The sequence below is a fragment of the Chiloscyllium plagiosum genome, unplaced genomic scaffold (genome assembly GCF_037043375.1).
Source record: "Chiloscyllium plagiosum isolate Xiang-an unplaced genomic scaffold, Cpla_swu_hap1 HiC_scaffold_43, whole genome shotgun sequence".
NCBI classification, from domain to species: domain Eukaryota; kingdom Metazoa; phylum Chordata; class Chondrichthyes; order Orectolobiformes; family Hemiscylliidae; genus Chiloscyllium; species Chiloscyllium plagiosum.
The window spans coordinates 32,733,875-32,751,225 of NW_028270181.1; the positions used below are offsets into that span (position 1 = coordinate 32,733,875).

General features: G+C 44.8%; 2 protein-coding genes across 2 annotated transcripts in view; one reads left to right on the forward strand and one right to left on the reverse strand.

Moving 5' to 3' along the window:
• Nucleotides 1–3,193, reverse strand: part of lrrc20 (leucine rich repeat containing 20) — a 74,643-nt gene extending 71,450 nt beyond the window's left edge. The window contains exon 1 of the mRNA XM_043678642.2: nt 2,996–3,193. The gene's annotated coding sequence lies outside the window, so the exon portion shown is untranslated. The remainder of the gene's footprint in view (nt 1–2,995) is intronic.
• Nucleotides 3,194–3,435: 242 nt separating this feature from the next.
• LOC122541742 (nuclear factor NF-kappa-B p100 subunit-like) overlaps nt 3,436–17,351 on the forward strand; it is a 63,385-nt gene continuing 49,469 nt past the window's right edge. Inside the window, exon 1 of the mRNA XM_043678638.2 lies at nt 3,436–4,046. The gene's annotated coding sequence lies outside the window, so the exon portion shown is untranslated. The remainder of the gene's footprint in view (nt 4,047–17,351) is intronic.

The following is a 17,351-nucleotide window of genomic DNA, read 5'->3' on the forward strand; positions in this document are numbered from 1 at the left end:
GAGGAGGGTTCATCTACTGAGTCAATATGGGTGGGAGTAAGTAATAGAAAAGAAGCAATCACTTTATTGGGTGTTTTCGATAGACCCCCCCAATAGCAGCAGAAAGTTGGAAGAATAGATTGGACAGCAGATCTTGGAAAGGTGCAGATGTTAACAGTTGTTGCTATGGATAACTTCAACTTGCCCAATATTGATTGGAACCTCTTTAGTGTAGATGGTCTGAATGGAGCCAATTTTGACAGGTGTGTCCAGGAAGAATTCCAGACCCAATATGTAGACAGGCCCACTAGGGGGAGGCCATATTGGATTCGGTGGTAGGCAATGAGCCAGGCCAGGTGTCAGATCTCTCAGTGGGAGAGCATTTCAGTGACAATGACCACAACTGCCTCACCTTTAACACAGCATTGTAGGAACAGATAGTATGGGAAGGTGTTTAATTGGGAGAGGGGAAATTATACTGCTATCAGACAGGAGCTGTGGATTATAAATTGGAAACAATTGTTCTGCAGAAAAGGCACAACAGAAACGTGGAGGCTGTTTAAGGACCACTGGTTGTGAGTGTTGGATAATCTTTCCCACTGAGACAGATAAGGAATGGTAAGGTGAAGGAACCTTGGATAACAAGAGAAGAGGGGCTTCTCACTAAGAGGAAGAAGGAAGCTTACTTAACTTTAAGGAAGCAAGGATCTGGCTTTAGAGAATTACAGGGCAGCTAGGAAAGAACTCAGAAATAGACTGAGGAGAGCTAGGAGGGGACATGAGAAAGCCTTGGCAGGAAGGCATGACTTGGAGGTGCTGGTGTTGGGCTGGGGTGGACAAAGTTAAAAATCACGCAACACTAGATTATAATCCAACAGGTTTATTTGGAAGCACTGGCTTTTGGAGTGTCGCTCCTTCATCAGGTGGTTGTGGAGATTAAGATCATGCTCTCAGAATTTATAGCCAAAAGAGTCCAGTGTCATGGAGATGTGATACAGTTAACAATCTTAGATTAAAACTTTCATCTTTTATAATGGGATATGTTGGTTTCCATTCTTTGATATGTAGGCCCTAGAACTTCTTTCAAATCACATTACCAAAATGGCTCAGCTTTTCACACAATAGGTCCATGGACATGGATCCTTCAAAGTTGTCACCCAAGTTGATAGGGTTGTTAAGGTGGTGTATGGTGTGTTAGCTTTCATTAACAGGGGGATTGAGTTTAAGAGCCACAAGGTTTTGCTGCAGCTGTATAAAGCCCTGATTAGACCACACTTGGAATATTGTGTCCAGTTCTGGCCACCTCATTATAGAAAGGACGTAGATGCTTCAGAGAGGGTACAGAGGACATTTACCAGGATGTTGCCTGAATTGGAGGGCATGTCTTACAAAGAGAGGTTGAGTGAGCTCAGGCTTTTTACATTGGAGAGAAAGAAGAGAGGTGACTTGATAGATGTGTACAAGGTCATGAGAGGCATAGATAGAGCCAGAGACTTTTCCCCAGGGCAGAAATGACTGTCACAACATTATAATTTTAAGGTGATTGGAGGAAGGTATAGGGCAGATGTCAGAGATAGGTTCTTTTTGCAGAGCATGGTGGATGCGTGGAATGCACTGCTAGTGCTGGTAGCAGTCAGAGACATTAGGGACATTTAAGCGACAGCTGGACAAACACATGGATGGCAATAAATTGAGGGGTGTGTAGATTAGGATGATCTTAGATTAAATAAATGCTTGGCACAACATTGTGGGCCAAAAGGCCTGTACTGTTCTATGTTCTAACTTGTCCATCACCCAATGTCAGGCTCACCAGTCTATAGTTCCCTGGTTTTTCCTTACCACTATATTTGGAAGTAAAATCAAGCTGTTTTCCCACATACCTGCCCTTTCAAGTGTGAGCTGAGTTTAATGTGTAGACTCAAGTTATATAAGGCATTTCAAAAACTTAGACAAAGCAAGTTTGCAGATGACACCAAAATTGGAGGTGTAGTGGACAGCAAACAAGGTTACCTCAGATTACAACGGGACCTTGATCAAATGGGCCAATGGTCTGAAGAATGACAGATGGAGTTTAATTTAGATAAATGTAAGGTGCTGCATTTTGGAAAGACAAAACAGGACAGTGTTGCTGAACAAAAAGACCTTGGAGTGCAGGTTCATAGTTCCTTACGTAGTCCCAGATAGATAGTGAAGGAGGCATTTGGTATGCTTGCCTTTATTGGTCAGTGCACTGAGTGTAGGAGTTGGGAGGTGATATTGCAGCTGTGCAGGACATTGGTTAGGCCATTTTTGGAATGCCACATTCAGTTCTAGTCTCCCTGCTACAGGAAGGATGTTGTGAAACTTGAAAGGGTTCAGGAAAGGCTTACAAAGATGATACCAGGGTTGGAGGACTTGAGCTATAGGGAGTGGCTGAATAGTCTGGGGCTGTTTTCCCTGGGAGCGTCAGAGGCTGAGGGGGTGACCTCAGAGGTTTAAAAAAAAAAAATCACAAGGAGGCATGTTGGGTGAATAGCCAAGGTCTTTTTCTGGGGGGTCTGAAACTAGAGGGCATAGATTTAAGGTGAGAGATACCTTAAGGGTCAAGTTTTTCACCAAGAGGATGGTGCATGTGTGGAACAAACTGCCAGAGGAAGTGTTGGAAGTTGGTGTAATTACAACATTTCAAAGGCACCTGGATGGGTATATGAATAGGAAAAGTTTAGAGGGATTTGGGCCAAGTACTGGCAAATGGGTCTAGATTAATTTCGGATATCTGATCAACACGGATGAGTTGGATTGAAAGCTCTGTTTCCATGCTGTACGGCTGTAACTATTACTACCCCTGGAATTGTTCCTCTGTACAACCCACTTTCTTCCCGTCTCCCATTCTTCTCTTTTTTAGCCACCTCGCCACACTAGGAACAAAATGAAACGTATAGGTACTCCCGATGCACGTGAAAAGCAAGGCATTACACTTTTATATGCCGCCTTTCACAGGGGCACCCCACAAAGCGCTTTACAGCTAGAAAACTACCTTCTTAAAAATGCTCGCAACTGGGAAGTAGACAGGCAGGAGGCTGGGAGAACACCGCAAGTCAGGCAGCATCAGGAGGTGGAGAAGTCGATGTTTCGGGTGTAACCCTTCTTGAAGTGAGCAAAAACCACAAACAGCAGAGCAGATTCAAACAGTCTGTGTCTGTGTCTGTGTCTGTGCAGAGAGGAGCCAGGACACCGAGAGATCTGTTACCCCCCCCCGGCCTGCGAGGACCCTCCTAGACATGAGGAAAAGGAGGTCAGACTAGATACTGCGGTGCCCCTTTAAAGCAGCAGCCACAGCCATTGGCCGGGAATTTCGATACACATCAGCAACAGAGGCCAATCAGAGAGCGGCATCCGGCGGCCCGCCAATGGGCATGGATGTCCGGGTGATGACGTCGTGGGAAATCCCCCGAAGCCCCAACACGCGCTGGTAATCGACACGAAATAGGGGATTTCCAGAGGGAGGGAGTGAGACACAGAGAGAAAATAAAACATCCCCCAGGCAATAATCAGAGAAAGACTAGGACACAGAAAATAAACAGAGGGACATATTCACACAGTGAACGGTAACCAGATAGATAATAGGGTATCACAGACACACACACAGAGGGAGAAAGAGAGAGTAGCAGCAAGAGACAGAACAGAGGGAGATAGACAGAGGACAGAATACACACACCCAGGGGACAGAACACGGAGAGAAGACAATACACCCAGAGGGTCACTGAGACAGAGCAGGATCCAAGAACAGGACAGAGAGAGGGAAAGAGAGACGGGGATAAGCGAACAGGAAAGAGTAAGACAGGACATAAGCACACAGGGGATTTCCAGAGGGAGGGACCAGAGGAGAGTGCAGGGCATACGCACACAGAAGACACAGAGAGAGACTGAGACCGGACACACAACTCTGCTGAAAAGTAAGGTCAGCGACAGAGAATCATTAGAAACGAAACCCACAGGAGGTACAGCGGAAGAATCCAAGTGGAGAGGAGCCAGGGTGGAGTAAGGAGCAGCTGGAGCCGGATGACTGAACTCTGAAGCCCCATCAGGTAGGGTTTGGAGCCAGGCTGCTGTGCCAGGTGGCAGGGCTGGAGGCAGCTCGCACATACTTCGCGGTAGGTGGGTGAGGGAGTCCCTGCGGGTATTGTTTCTGCTTCAGAGACCAGCCCCCTGCCACAGTTAGACAACTGGGTCAAAAGCGTGATTCCCGGAGACAGTCTAGTGTTCATTCAGGAGCCGTTTTTGAGCACTGATCTCAGCTGGATCACTGAGGTTGGGTTTGAATTCAACCCAGATCTCAGCTGGATGCCACCTGAAGCTGCAGAGTGGGAAAGGAAGTGCCAACCCATCGTCCTCCTAATAGGTGGTAATTTGGGAATATTGTTGGGGGCATCGTTGTGATACCAGACGGTGGTGAGGTGGTGGGAGGGATCAGTCTCTTCAGAAAGGACCAAACCTTTCACTGCCCGACACAGCTATGCACTGAAATGACTTCAATGTCAGGACCGTGGCTCGGTATTTCGATATTTTAAATCAATCTATTCAGAGATGATTTGGAGATGCCGGTGTTGGACTAGAGTACAGATAGTTAAAGATTTTTAACTTTATTCAGAGATGCCATAGCACATCTCTGGAGCAGGTGGGACTTGTGATTCCAGAGAGCCCTAGTCCAGCGGTAGGGATATAAACACTGTACCACAAGGACCTATGCTAACAGCTTCCTTGCATATGTTATGGCACACCTCTGTTGGGGCCTGAACCTGGGCCTTCTGGTGCAGAGGTATGGATACTATCATTGCTTTATACAATCATCCTTAGCTTAAATCGCATGCCATCTTAAGTTGCTGAATGTATTTCACCCAGGCTGCGCATGCAGTAATATGTCGGCTAGTCTCTTGTTGGGCTTCCCCCATTGTTGCAATGTGGAATTGAGTCATAAAGGCCAGGAAGGTCCCAGCTTTGAATCCCAAGCTGTGATGACTGCATTGGCGCCACCTCATGCACCCGCGAGGAGGTTGAGCAATTCATCAACTTCACTAACACATTCCACCCTGACCTTAAATTTACCTGGACCATCTCTGACACCTCCCTCCCCTTCCTGGACCTCTCCATCTCCATCAGTGACGACCGACTTGACACTGACATTTTCTACAAACTCACCGACTCCCACAGCTACCTGGATCACACCTCTTCCCACCCTACCTCTTGCAAAAATGCCATCCCGTATTCCCAATTCCTCTGCCTCCGCTGTATCTGCTCACAGGAGGATCAGTTCTACCACAGAACACACCAGATGGCCTCCTTCTTTAGAGACTGCAATTTCCCTTCCCACGTGGTTAAAGATGCCCTCCAATGCATCTCGTCCACATCCCGCACCTCCGCCCTCAGACCCCACCCCTCCAACCGTAACAAGGACAGAACGCCCCTGGTGTTCACCTTCCACCCTACCAACCTGCACATAAACCAAATCATCCGCCGACATTTCCGCCACCTCCAAAAAGACCCCACCACCAGGGATATATTTCCCTCCCCACCCCTTTCCGCCTTCCGCAAAGACCATTCCCTCCGTGACTACCTGGTCAGGTCCACGCCCCCCTACAACCCACCCTCCCATCCTGGCACCTTCCCCTGCCACCGCAGGAATTGCAAAACCTGCGCCCTCACCTCCATCCAAGGCCCTAAAGGAGCCTTCCACATCCATCAAAGATTTACCTGCACATCCACCAATATCATTTATTGCATCCGTTGCTCCCGATGCGGTCTCCTCTACATTGGGGAGACTGGACGCCTCCTAGCAGAGCGCTTTAGGAAACATCTCCGGGACACCTGCACCAATCAACCACACTGCCTTGTGGCCCAACATTTCAATTCCCCCTCCCACTCTGCCGAGGACATGGAGGTCCTGGGCCTCCTTCACCGCCACTCCCTCACCACCAGACGCCTGGAGGAAGAACGCCTCATCTTCTGCCTCGGAACACTTCAATGTGGACTTCAACAGTTTCCTCATTTCTCCTTCCCCCACCTCACCCTAGTTCCAAATTTCCAGCTCAGCACTGTCCCCATGACTTGTCCTACCTGCCTATCTTCTTTTCCACCTATCCAACTCCACCCTCCTCCCTGACCTATCACCTTCATCGCCTCCCCCACTCACCTATTGTACTCCATGCTACTTTCTTCCCACCCCCACCCTTCTCTAGCTTATCTCTCCATGCTTCAGGCTCTCTGCCTTTATTCCTGATGAAGGGCTTTTGCCCGAAACGTCGATTTTGCTGCTCCTCGGATGCTGCCTGAACCGCTGTGCTCTTCCAGCACCACTAATCCAAAAATCTGGTTTCCAGCATCTGCAGCCATTGTTTTTACCTCACATTAGATCCACTCAGTCTCAACACTACTAAGGTGACTATAGTTGACAAATCCCACCACCAGGGATTGGTCTTTCACTCCCTGCTTTCCAGCAGACAAGTATTTGACAAAGAGACAACTATACTTTGTTATGCTGGCCTCTATTGTCAAATAGTCTGCCAGCCACTAATCTTGCTTTGGTCATTAATTCTGATTAATGGCAGCTTCTACATTTGAAGGAAATTCAACAATACTGAATTGCTGACACAAAACTGTGCTAATTACTCATTGGCTACCACAATTCATACATACAATACTTACTTGGGACATTCTGGGATTGTGAAAGGCACAATGCAAATGTAACATTGCCCTTTCATTCCTCCTAGAATTGGTGTCATTTCCTGACAAACACCTTATCCTTCTAGTTTCTAATATCTTTTGATAGAGAAACTCAGTATTTTGGACATGATTTATGCATCTGACTGATGTATTGTATCCAATTCTGTGGGATGATGACTATGGTAAACTTATCAAATGTATTTAGGTTAATGTTCCTGGGTCCTGAGGTTTTGTTCTTGCACGCAGTGAACCTAGCTGACAAATATCGAGTTTGGGGTACTGCACATCACCTGTTGATTCAAGCCTGCTAAGGTACAAGTGCCTCCAGTTTATACCGCTGAGCAAAATGGAAATATTTTGATTACAATCTTTCAACCTTTCATAAATTTGTCCAGAATTAAAACTCTGCTTTGTATCCTGCCCTGATTGACACTGCCTCCTGCTTCAACAATGTTCTGATTTCAAAATTCACACCTTTGTGTTCAAATCTCACCGTATCCTCACCCTTCCCTATCTCTAACCTCCTCCAGGTGTACAACTCTCAAAATCCCTTTGTTATTAAATCATGGAACCCCTACAGTGTGGAATCCCTACTCTTCGGTCCAACAAGTCCACACCAACCCTCTGAAGAGTAACCCACCCGGACCCATTCACTCTTTTTTTCCTCTGACTAATGCACCTAACCTACATACCCCCTGAACACTATGGGCAATTTACCATGGCTCTTCAATTCTGGCCTCTTGCACCTCCTGACTTTAATCTCTCCAGCACTGGTGTCATGCCCTTGGCTGCTTGAAATATGAAAACTCTGGAATTTCCTCTCTAGATCACTATACATTTCCCTTCTCCAAAAGTCATATCTAGTCTCAACCAAACCTATCTAAATCTACCTAATTCTGACCCAATCTCTCCTGATGTGGCTAAGTGTGAGATTTAATCTAATAGTCCTAACCATGTTTAAGGCACTGTGTGAATGCAGATTTTTGTGTGAGCAGAATTTAGGCATCAAGGCTTATGAGGGACAGCTGACGTAAAGGTATCATGATAATCGCTGAGGTGAAATTGTTGTTGATTCACATCTGATGTGTATGTGGATTTTCAGAAGGTAATTGAGAATGTTTTACACGTATTGTGTGGAAAGAAAAGTCATCTCACAAGATGGGGAGGGAAACTAGATATAGAGGTGAGATGAAGATGACAATCTGGGATTGATAGAATGCAGCCGTGGTCCCAGCATTTGAAAGAGCATTAACAAGGAGCCAAGAAATAGTTGAGAGAAAGTGAGGACGGCAGATGATGGAGTTCAGAGTCGAAGAGTGTGGTGCTGGAAAAGCACAGCCAGTCCGGCAGCATCTGAGAAGCATTCATTCCTGATGAAGGGCTTATGCCCGAAATATCAATTCTCTTGCTCCTTGGATACTGCCTGACCGGCTGTGTTTTTCCAGCACCACACTTTTCGACGCAAAGCAATAGTTGCCCAAGATTACAATAATAAGCGCGGATATGATGTGATTTGTGAAAATGGTAGGCATGAGGATTTAGAGATTCAGAAGAATATAATTTATTGAAAGCACACTCCCTGGCACAAATAATGACCAGAAGAACAAATAGGACTTTGCACTGTTTGGAAATAAAGTCAAATAACAGCATTGCAGCTGTTCAGGGTGTTTTAATGTCCATGTTCTAAAGAATCTATTGGCTTTTAATGAATAAATGCAGAAAATATAGACTGAGCAATAAAATTCCACTGAGCTGAGGAATCCAGAGGATATATTGATGAAACTGTTGGATTGAAATGTAAATGGAATTAGGGGGATTTGGAATAGGGCTGTAGAATACAATTGTGTACAGATCATGGTAAACCAATATAAACCATTTTGTTACATTGCAGTTAGGAGATACTGTATTGAGCTGCACTTGAAGGAAGATGTTGGGGGTCACAGAGAGGTTGTTCAAGAGATTCATTAACATGGTGCCTGTGACAGTGACTTAGCGGTGGCTCAATGGATAACGCTTTCAGGCCTGAATCAGGGCTTGTAAGTTCAAGTTTAACTCCAGGAACCTGACTGTGTCATCCCAGAACTGTGGGAATACCATCATTCAGATGAGAGGTTAAACTGTCATTTTATTGTGGGTATAAATAGTCCAGTAACACCATTGTGATGGAGCACCAGGCAGTTTGATAAATATTTACTCCTTGAGCAAAATGGATGATCGATTCATTTTCATATTGCTGTTTATACAGTCTCCTATGTGTACACTAGCAATATAGCACTCCATTTCAGAAATACTTAATTTGATGGTTTTAATAAAAACACTTAGGGACTTCCCTATCATATAAGTGTAGATTTTTCTCTCTGCCTGGAGAAGCATGAAGTCTTTTCAGTGAGAGCAGAGTGGGGTAAGAGAACAAGAGTCAAGAATGTGGTGCCTTTGCCCAAAACATCGACTCTCCTGCTCCTTGGATGCTGCCTGACCTGCTGTGCTTTTCCAGCACCACACACTTAACTCTAATCTCCAGCATCTGCAGTCCTCACTTATGTCTAGGGTGGGAGGACATTTGATAGGGCACCTCAAAACAAGAGAAGAATCAGGGAAGGCTCTTATTCGGCAGGAATTCAGTATCTGGGAAGAATGCATTGAATATCATGACCAGATCCACGAAGGATAGAGTGGGCACATGATCAAGTGGCTGGTGTTGAGCCATAGATTGAACAACCAGCTTTGATTATCTTATTGGCAGATGGTTGCTCAAACAGCAAGTAGGGGAAGCTTTACTCTGTATCTAACCCCATGCTGTCCCTATCCTGGAAGTGTTTGGGCCAGAGGAAAGAGGGTTTTACTTTCAGTTTAAAAGACTAGAGGAAGCTTTAATCCTACAGCATGGAAGTAGGCCATTTGGCCCACCAAGTCAACACCAACCCTCCAAAGAGCATCTCACTCAGACCCACTACCCTGCCTTATCCTTGTAATCCACATTTCCCATGGCTAATCCATCTAAACTGCACATCTCTAGACACTAGGGACAATTTAGCATGGCCAATCCACCTAACCTGTGTATCTTTGGACTGCAGGAGGAAACTGGAGCACCTGGAAGAAACCCATGCAGACACACTGGGAGAATGTGCACACTCCACACAGTTGCTCAAAGGCAGATACAAATGCAGGTCCCTGGCACTGTGAGGCAACAGTGCTAACCACTGAGTCGCCATGCCACCCTCTGTCCCTATCCCAGTGCTGTCCAGACCCCGAGACTGTTTGATGGGGATAGTGTGAAGTAGGCTTTACTTTTTGTTTATTTCCTGTTTAAGTGTAGAGGAAGCTTCATGCTGTGTCTAACTACGTGCTGTACCTGTCCTGGGGATGTTTGATGGGGACAGTGTAGAGAGGACTTTACTCATTACTCTCTATCCGATTCCATGCTGTCCCTGTCCTGGGAGTTTTTGGGAACTGAAGGTTAGGTGTCTGAAATGGTGGATAAGTTGTTGTTTTTAACATCATATCCTCACCGTTGAATACACAATTAAATGTCATGTCACTTGATATATATAAACCACACCAGCTTCCTAATTCATGATCAGAACTGATTCTTCTGAAAGTTAGATTTGGTCTTCTGCAATATTCCAAATTAGTAATGTGTCATTCTATCACATCTTATTGGCAAAACTTCAACACCCTGAGAAGAAGGAAGTTTAAAAAAATCTCCTTCAGCTTGGAGGGAAATTCTTGACCTCTTCACCTGGAACAGCCCTTGGGCAATAAGGGTGGATTCATCCAAACGACACAAGCCATGTATCAGGTATATGCACGCTCAGCTCATGATCCCACCCTTGTATAGAAATTCACCCATCCATTTTCACCAACTCTACATCTGCTTTTTCAAAAAAATGTGCAAGGGCATATGAACATTTCTGGTAGGGCCAGAAGTTATTACTCATCCCAAACTTTCCACAAGAAGGTGTTGGTGGGCTGTGATCTTAAACTGCTGCAGTCCATGTGCTGACCCACAATGCCCTTAGAGAGGGAATTCCAGGTTTTTGACCCAGCGACGGTGAAGGAACGACAGGATGGTGAGTGTCTTGGAGGGGATCTTGCAGGTAGTGGTGTTCCCATGTGCTGCCACTCCCCTTCACGATTGTAGTGGTCACGAGTTTTGAAAGGTCCTATTTCAGGAGCCATGGGGAGTTTCAGCAACACATCTTGTAGATAGTTCACACAGTTGCTCCTGAGCATTAGTGGTGAAGGGAGTGAATGGTTGTGGATGTGGTGCCAGTCAAATGAATAGTCTTGTTCTGGATAGTATCAAAGCTTCTTGAGTGTTGTTGGAGCTGTAGTATTTCTTCATATTCCTGCCTTGTGCATTGTAGATGGTGGACAGGCTTTGGAGAGTTGGGAGATGAATTATGTTCTGTAGAATTCCCAGCGTATGACCCAATTTTGTTGCCACCGTATTATATGCTATAGAGGAAGAGTCATATTGGACTCTAAACATTAACTGCATATCTCCCTTTCATTGATGCTGCTTGACCTTCTGGGTTTCTTAATCAATTTCTGTTCTTATTTCCAGTTTATAGTATTATTTTGATTTGTATATATATATTGCTAATCCATTTTAGTCTCTACTCAATTGTAAACTCCCTGAAGATGTGGGTAGTCATGGATTTAGTGGTAGCAGCACTACTGAATAAATTCTGTCTTGTTGGAAATGGTTTTTGCCTGGCACTTGTGTGGCACATATGTTGCTCGTCATTTATTAACCCAATCCTGGATGTTGTCAAGGTCTTGCTGCTTATGGATGCTGGCTGTATCTGAGGTGTCACAAATGGGTCTGAATATCTCCATGTGAAAATCATTGATGAGATAGCTGAAGATGGTTAGCCCTAGAAAGCTACCCTAAGGATCTCCTGCAGAGCTGTCCTGGAGTTGAGATGACTGACCCCCATAACCACATCCTTTGTGCCACATCAGCAGAGGGTTTCCTACCTGATTCCCATTGACTCAATTTTTGCTCGTACTCCTCGATGCCACACTCAGTCAAATATAGCCTTGACATTAAGAATGGTCACTCTCAACTCATCTCTGGAATTCAGTTGTTTTATCCATGTTGTGTTTCAAGGTTGCAATAAGGTCAGGAGCTACGTGGCCTTGGCTGAACCCAGTCTGGGCATCAGTGCTCAGGTTAATGCAGCATGATCACTGATGACTTGTGCACGATAACTCAGTGGTTAGCACTGCTGCCTCACAACATCAGGGACCCTGGTTCGATTCCACCCTCAGGTGACTGTGTGGAGTTTGTACATTCTCCCCGTATCTGTGTGGGTTTCCTCCCCCAGTCCAAAGATTTGCAACTTAGGTGGATAGGCCTGCTAAATTGCCCATAGTTTCCAGGGATGTGTAAGTTAGGTGGATTAGCCATGGGAAATACAAGGTTACAGGGATAGGGTCGAGGCTGGGTCTAGATGGGATGCTCTTTGGAGGATTGGTGTGGATTCAAAGGATTGAATGGCTGCTTTCACACTGGAGGGATTCTGTGATTCTGTTGGGCAATAATTGTCCGTGTTGGATTTGTCCTGTTTTTGTGTACAGAACATACCTGGACAATTTTCACATTGTCAGAAAGATGCCAATTGTAGCTGTACTGGCTAAGGGCACAGCACGTTCTATTGCACAAGTCTTCAGTGCCTGTTATCATAGCCCATAGTCTTTGCAGTATCCAGTGCCTCCAACCTTTCTTGATGTCACGTGTGTGAATCAAACTGTTTAAAGACTGGCATCTGTGAGGCCGAGATGAATTTAGCACTCTGGCTAAAGATTGCTGTGTCGGCTTTATCTTTTGCACTGAAGTTTTGGGCTCTTCCACCATTGAGGATGGGGATATTTGTGGACCCTCATCCTCCAGTTGATTGTCCATCATCATTCACGACTGGATGTGGCAGGACTGCAGAGCTTAGACCGGATCCATTGGTTGTGGGGTTGCTCAGCTCTGTCTATCTACTTGCTGCTTTGTGCTGTTTGGCATACAAGTAGTTTGGTAGCTTCACCATGGCGACATCTTATTTTTAGGTATGCCTTGTCCTGCTCCTGCATGCCCTCCTGTACTATCCCTGGCTTGATAATACAAAAGAGGAATGTGAAGGCGGAACTTCATTCCACAAGGACTGTGTGTTGGTCACTCTTACAATACTGTCATAGATAGATGTATTGGCGGCACAGTGGTAGGGCGGCACAGTGGTTAGCACTGCTGCCTCACAGTGCCAGAGACCCGGGTTTAATTCCCACCTCAGGTGACTGACTGTGTGGAGTTTGCACATTCTCCCCGTGTCTGCGTGGGTTTCCTCCAGGTGCTCCGGTTTCCTCCCACAATCCAAAGATGTGCAGGTCAGGTGAATTGGCCACGCTAAATTGCCCGTAGTGTTAGGTAAAGGGGTAAATGTAGGGGAATGGGTCTGGGTGGGTTGTGCTTCGGTGGGTCGGTGTGGACTTGTTGGGCCGAAGGGCCTGTTTCCATACTGTAAGTAATCTAATCTAATCCATGTATCTGTGGCAGGCAGACGGATGAGGTCAAGAAGATTTTGCCCTCTTGGTTCCTGCAGACCCAGCCTAGCAGCAATGTCCTTTAGGACTTACCAGGCATGGTTAGTGGTGACACTGCAAGCCACAATTAGTGATGGACATTAAGTTCTCCCACCTAGAGTACATTCTATGTCCTTGCTATCCTCACTGCTTCCTCCAAATGGTGTTCAATGTGGAGTTAGTAGGAGATTTCAGGCCATTGCTTGGCCAGATGCTCTGAGATGTGATGGTGTCTGAAGTCAATGTTGACAACTCCCAAGGCAACTCTCTCCTGACTGTATACCACTATGCCGCCACCTCTGCTCTGTCTGTTCTGCCAATGGCATAGGACATAGCCAGAGATGGTAATGGTGATGTCTGGTGATGTAAGGCATGATTCCACTATGTCAGCTCTGTGTTTGACTAGATTGTGGGACAGCTCTCCTTAATTTTCAGCACTAGTCCCCAAATGTTACGAGGGAGAACTTTGCAGGTCGAAAGGGCTGTGTTTGCCATTGTCATTTCTGGTGCTCAGGTCAATGCTAGGTGCCCAATCTGATTTTGTTCATGCATATCCCCACCTCACCAACATGATCCTACCCTCTGACATGACACACTCCACTCAGCAAAAGGCAAATATTGGATGGTACTACATTGGGTATGTTTCATCTTATTGTTGCTTGTGTCTCTGGCACTTTGCCATCCAGAGTCAGACAATTAAAGATCCCACCCCTGAAACCTGAGATTGACATTTCACTGCAGTACTGAAGGAATGTTTCACTGTTGGAAGTTGTGTCTTTTGGATGAGACATTACTCTAAGACCCGATTTGCTCTCTCAGTTGGACTGACAAGATTGTGTGGTGCACTTCTGGAAATAAGTAATTCAGGGGGTGTTTATTCTAGTGCCTGGCCAATATCTATCCCTCAACCAACATGCTGAGAAAGGATGATCTTGTTTTCACCACGTTGCTGGGTATGACAGTAATCACTTGTGGGCTAAGTGGCTGCTGCATTTCCAACAACAATGAATAAAATTCAAGTGTATCATTGGATGTAGGGCACTCTGACACTTTATGACTTTGTGAATGGAGCATCGTAGATATTCCAGTTTGGTTTTTGTTTGGTTCTGTGTTTTTGGGTTATTGTTCTGAAACAGGGTGGCATTGGTTGAGATTGATGCTGGCATCTTGTTGAACATGGTTGACAATGGGGCGGTACGGTGGCTCAGTGGTCAACACTGGTACCTGAGTTCGATTTCCGCTTCAGGCGACTGTCTGTCTGTGTAGAGTTTGCACGTTCTCCCCGTGTCTGCGTGTGTTTCCTCCGGGAGCTCCAGTTTCCTCCCACAATCCAAAGATGTGCAGGTCAGGTGAATTGGCCATACTAAATTGCCCATAGTGATAGGTGCATTAGTCAGGGGTAAATTTAGGGCAGGGGAATGGGTCTGGATGGATTACTCTTCGGAGGGTTGATGTGGACCTGTTGGGCCAAAGGGCCTGTTTCTACACTGTAGGGAATCTAGTCTAATCTAATCGATGCAAGATAGATAGGAAACAGCTCTGAGAAAGGTTGTGTTAATATATCTTTGCCTGAAAAGAAATGTGACAAGATGGTGCTATCAGAGAATGTTGCATTTTAACAGATGAGATAGCTTTTGAGTTTCTGTTACTGAGGATGCAGAATGTTGAATGTTGGGGTTTCTATTTTATTGAATATACATGATTGAGTGGAGCTGTTAAAGATGAGTAAATGAGTTGACATGGTGGATGGAAATGATTTCCCCGATGGGGTTTTCCAGAGCAGGGAGGTATCAACTTAAAATTTGAGCTTGGCCATTTGTAATAATATCTTACAGTTTTTCTTCACAGAAGGCAGTTTAGGAGTCTGGAATACTCTGTTGATTCCCGGAATCTTTTCAAAACTGTAAACTAGATGAACTAAGTTTTGTTGTGCAAGATTACAAGAGCAAGTTGGAGAGATTAATTAAGATACAGGTCAGCATGATCTAATTAAAAATGGAACAGGTTTGATGGGTTGAATGCTTATCCCTGTTCTGAGTGACATTATTGAGAGGGGATCATGCAATGAGTCATAGAAAGCACATTTCCACTTCAGCGAGTAATCAGGAAGGCAAATGAAACATTGGCCTTTATTTCAAAAGGGAATGGAGTACAAAAATGGGATGCAAATACAGAGTGCTGGAGAAACTCAGCAGCATCTGTGGAGAGAGTGTTTCTCCTATATTCTCTGTATTTGTTTTAGATTTCCAGCATCTACTTTATTTTGTCTTTATAATGTTGAGTCTGCTGATACTCCCAAAACGACCTCAGTAAGCACGTGCAAACTGCACACGGACCATATTCATACCAGTACTGCAGTGATGTCATTCCATCCCATTCATTCATATTTATTGTGCTTATTTGAGCATGGCCATGTTTGTTACTGGCAGAGTGTATCACAAAGCGTGCATGAGCAATAAGAATTTTCTGGGGATGTCCAGAGGCATGGCCAGTAACAATAGGCGGTTTTGCGAAAATGATATAAGGCACAAGTCAGACTACAGCTTATCAAAGGAAAGATGTACTGGCATTGGAGACAATCCAGAGAAGATTCAATAGGCTGGTCATGGGTATGGAGGAACTGTCTTATGAGGAGAGGTTCAAGTGGGTTGTGTTGTATTCAGTGAAGTTTAGAAGAGTGAGAGGTGACCTTATTGAAATGTACAGGATTTTTCGGGATTTGACGGGGTAGCTGCAGTCGAGATGTTTCCTCTGGGGTGAGAGTTTAGGAGCAGAGGGCATTATCTCAGAATAAAAGGCTGCACATTTAAGACCGAGATGAGGATAAATTTCTTCCCTGAGGGTTGTGTAGCTGTGGAAGGCTGTTTTGACTAAATATATTCTAAGTTGAGAAAGATAGATTTCTAATCAGTAAGGAAATCAAGGGCTAAGGGGAAAAGTAGATAAGTGGAGTTGAAGATGATCAGATCAGCCGTTATTCTGTTGAATGGTAGAGCAGCCTCAATGGGCTGAATGCTCTGCTTTTACTCCTACATTTTATGGTCTTGTAGGCATACATATGGCCTCTCAACAGGAGGAATGATTCTAACCAATAGAATCTGTTTTAGATTGAGCGTTCAGTCTAATTTCCAAATTGTTATCCAGTAAGCTCAACATGATGAGCAATCAAATCTTTAAACTTTCAGTCGCCACTGATGACTGGAAATACCCCCTCCACTTCCCAATCTTCTCCCTGTTTGCTGTATTGGTTAAAACTGGTGGGAATGGCTCCTATTTGCATCTTTTGTTAAGTAAACAGTTGGGGAAAGTCCCCTAGTTCCTCAGAATTGAATTAATCAGTTAGTAAAATAATCGCTTCCATGAATATGAACCGTGAAAGTATGGAATCAGTTGTCCCGTGTGGTCTGTAACTTGGAGCTGTTCAGTTTGATCTATTGAATTACTGACACACAGGGAAGAGCGTCGAAGAGGTAGCAGCTGCTGCTCCTCTTGACCATTACAGCTGCATTAACTCCGACTGCAGTCCATCTTAAAACAGCAACTCAATAATCAAAAAATACTAAACTTCTTGGAATTGTAACTTCTCCTGATTATGAAATACAAGTGATCTTTTCTTCCTTTTTCTTTTATGGCATTAATGATTATTAAGGTTGTAACCTGGGTCTCAAAGCTTTCTCTGTCTACAAACATTCCCAGGCAGCAAAATTCCTTCAACTCTTAAACACAACGTGAAGCTTCCTCTGCTCTTTTAAAGTGAAAGTAAAGCTGCCTCAACCCAGTTCCCATCAAACAGTCCCAGGTCAGGAACAGCACAAGATTAGATATAGAGTAAAACTCTTGTTACTCCTTTCAACTAAAAGTAAATAGAAAGTCAAGCTTTCTTAACTATCCCCAACAAAATTCCTAGGACAGGGCTAGCACAAGGTAAGATACAAAGTAAAGCTTTCTCTACTCTTGCATACAAAAGTAAAATACCTTTTACTCTTTTAAACTGAAATTAAAGCTCCCTTGGGGTTAGATGCAGCGTAATACAACCTCTACTCTTTACAAGTGAAAATAAAGCTCACTCTACAGTGCACCAATAAAACACTTCAATGGGA